Below are 4,128 nucleotides of genomic sequence, written 5' to 3'. Positions count from 1 at the left end.
CTAAGTATATTATTAACTTCCATATAATAAATAAAAATAAAATCCGAAATACATATATAAATATTATAAACAAATAATGTAAAATAACCCCCGTAATACGGGAGATAAAAACTAGTGTGTGTGTGTATGGTGAGGATTTTAAGAGAACTTTTTGAAATTGAGAACCATTTTAAACACAAAAACCCCTTAATAAATACTTAAAAAATTATAAAACAAAAAATAAAAATTTAAAAAAAGTAAAAAAACCAAAACGATTATCTAGCATCCCGGTTTCATAAAAAAATATTGGTTTTGCTAGATTATACATATATGTATAATAGCAATTAATCTCATGGTACATGATATACACATATATACATTAACATAATGTATATATGTGTATATCATGTACCATGAGATTAATTGCATAATGTATATATGTGTATATTATGTACCATGAGATTAATTTCTATTATACATATATGTATAATCTATAAAAACAAATATTTTTTTTATTAAACCGGGATGCTAGATAATCATTTTGGTTTTTATACCTTTTTAAAATTTTTATTTTTTGTTTTATAATTTTTTAAAATATTTTTAAGGGTTATTGTGTTTTAAAATGGTTCTCAAAGTTTTCAATTTTAAAAAGTTATCTCAGGATCCTCACCCTATATATATATATATGGTGAGGTTACTGTATAATAATTGTTTAACGTACGATAGGTACGCGAGACGTTCAAAGACAAAAAAAAAACATTTAAAGGCAAAAATAATAAAACGCTCAGCCAAAAACACTCAAAAACGGTTTGCGTGAAGAAAAGTAAAAAAAAATTATCGATAAACGATTAAAAACTGTTTATTTCGGTGAACCAATAATTAATTGGATATGTATTGATGATTTCGAGATCTTGTGATGTGATTCCGTGGATCGATTTCATAGGTATTCTTGTACTTAATGTACATTAAACAATTATTGTACTTTATCTTTTCTCTATATATATAAATGGTGAGAATCCTAAGAGAACCTTTTGAAATGAAGAACTATTTTGGAACACAAAAAACTTCTTAAAAAATTATAAAACATAACATTTTAAAAAGTAAAAAAAAACAAAAAAAATTATTTTTCATCGCAATTTTAAAAAAATAAAACAACTTAATTATACACATATGTATATTTTTATTTAATCTCGATTTACATAATCTACACATATGTACATTATCATTTATCTTAATTGTACACATGTGTATAAAGAATAACATGTATATAATTAAAAATAAGTATGATACATATATGTATAATTTTGCTAAACCAATATATATTTTTTTATGAAACTGGGATGAAAAATAAATTTTTTTCGTTATTTTTTTTTCATGTTTTTGTTTATATATATTTTTTATTTTTCTTAAAAAAAGTTTTTTGCGGTCCAAACTGGTTCTCCAAACTCTTAATTTCAAAATGATGCTCACATGATCCCAATCCTATATATATATATACACATTAAAAATTTAATGAAATGTAAATGTCATATTTATATAAAAAAATATTTTTACATAAATTATAAGACATTACATTGTTATTTTAATTTATAAATAAAAACATACAAAGACTAACAATATAAATGAAAAGTTAAAACATATTTATAACTTATACCTTAAGTACAAAAAACACATAATAATTAAACTTAATATCTAATGAAAATCAACATCGTAAATGTCTCGTCTCATCTATTAACTAAAAATAATATTGACTTAGATGTTTAATAATTTGCTAGTATTATTTAAGTAGTATAAAAGAGAACTTTGGTGTCACAAAGAGGCCTACTTTTGTTTTTATATATGTAGTAATGGTTTTGATAGTTGACATATGTGAGGGTGTTGGTGGGATGGTGTTGTTTGTAAGGTATAATGTGTTTCTTTTAGAAAGCAACCAAGGTTCAAATCCCTCATGGTAATGATGGTTTCTTTTTTCATTGTTTTATTTATGTTTTTGTAAGTAGAATGATGGTTTCTTTTTTCATTGTTTTATTTATGTTTTTGTAAGTAGAATGGTTTGTCATACAACAATGACGTTTTTTTAATTGTGTTATATATGATTTTATGTACGGTAGAAAGAATGGTTTGTCTTTTAACATTAAATTTGGTGTGGACTGATAGTTGTGTTGTTAAGTGAAATGACCGAATTTGCGTACAATCACCGCATTTAGTTTTAGTATCGGTACAATAACGAAAACTAACCGGATAGCAATTTTCTTTTTATTTTTGTTTTGTTTTCTTAGTTCTGGTATCGTAACGAATGTGACGAAGACCAACCAAATTTGTGTAGACTTATTGCCTCAACGCCTGGGATCGACAAAACTCGGGTTTTACCAAAGTCAAAGCTTTAATGACCGACGCCACCCCATTGGTCCACCTCAGTTTTTAGATTGTTATTAGATTTTGTTCTGATGCCATAACGCACATAGCCACAACTGACCGAACTCGTGTCGATTTACCGCCTCAAAGCCGACACCTAAAATGCTTGGGTTATACCAAAGTTCGAGTTTTACCAACCTGTCCGGCGCAACGTGCCGGATGAAACACTAGTTAATTATAAGTGAATTGAAAATAAATTATTTATAAGTCACTTAACTGGAGTTATTAAGCATCTTTAGTTTGAAATATGAGATAATGAGTTTGAAACTTGTATCACACGATAATTTGTTAGAGACACAATATAAGGTTAAAGGTTCCATTATGAGAGTTCTTATATGCCTTTAAATTGTTTTTCAATGGCACGAACTTCGCATATTTATATATATATATACATTTCTAGAGATACTATTCAGTTAGTGCTGTACCTTGCGCTATGTTGTTTGTACGTTGGTCATTGTGATTATGCTTTGTCAAGTTTCCTTGGTGTTTGCTACTTGCCTCTTCTAATAAGGGGTGTTTGGGATTCCTTATTTTTCTCTCCTTATAATTTATGAATGATGAATAAGTCCTTTTTATGTTTATATAGTGTTTGGGAATCAATAAGTCCTTTTAACTTTCTTCTTATTCATAAGGCAAAAAAATGTGTTTTGCATAAGTTAGGACTTAGGATATGGTAACTTATCTCCTTATAGGTTTAGAATACCCATTCCACCCAAACACTATTTAAAAACAACTTATTCACTTATACAATATGTCTCTTTTAGTTATTTTACATTAATAAGTTAAATGAAACACTTTTTAATAAACAACTTATTGACTTATGTTAATCTAAACACTTTTTTGAAAACTCCTTATTAAAAAGTTATAAGACCTTTTCAACTTATCACAAAAGGCCTTTTCACAATAAATAAGGAATCCCAACACACCCTAAGGCTATGTGTAGTGGAGGGGCTACAAATTGGGGCGTTTTGCGTCGTGTGGCGTCCGGTCAGCAAGGGGTGAGAATTTGTTTTTGGGGTGTAATGGTGTAGGAGCTACAAATATAATATATATATATATATATGTATCCCCCTCTCTCAGTCACAATATAATAATAATAATAATAATAATAATAATAATAATAATAATAATAATAATAATAATAAAAAACACATTTCGCCCCCCCCCCCCCCAACAAACAACACAAGCCGGCGATAAAAGCTTGGCGCCCCCAACAATTCGCCCCACATTTCGCCCAGAGAGGCGGTGTTGTAGCCCCTTTTAGCCCAAATTCGTCTAAACTTCTCCCTCACTACACATATTCTAAATAACCATATTTTTAGATTAAAAAGTAGTTGTATTTTAACTGAATATTGTAATATAATACAAGTGTCATTAAATTTTATGAGTTTGAGGAAAATTTGATATTTAAAGTTTCTTTAATTTTATTCTTCTACAATATGGAGCATTCTATTGTATTTGCCTTTTATGTGGGGTAAGTAAATAGTAAAGGTTGGCTTTAAAGGCTTTAAAGGCAATTTTAAAGCAAATACACCTAATTTAATCTATAGGTTTCTATAAAAAAGGAAAGAATCGCATGAGGCAAAAGAAATAGGAATCAAAAGAAGTGAATTTGGGTATACTTCTTCATTTATATCTCATCACATCAATCACTTCAAAGGGAGTTCTCTCTAAACATCCTGCCAAATTGCACTAAAGAAAGTCAAATTTCAAAAGTTGTAACCAATTATCGAA

The sequence above is a fragment of the Bidens hawaiensis genome, unplaced genomic scaffold (assembly GCF_021521415.1).
Source record: "Bidens hawaiensis isolate Kalapana, Puna unplaced genomic scaffold, B.hawaiensis_p1.1 tig00034770_1, whole genome shotgun sequence".
In the NCBI taxonomy this organism is placed as follows: domain Eukaryota; kingdom Viridiplantae; phylum Streptophyta; class Magnoliopsida; order Asterales; family Asteraceae; genus Bidens; species Bidens hawaiensis.
The sequence above is the reverse complement of the archived record's forward strand: the minus strand, read 5'-3'. Positions refer to the sequence as shown.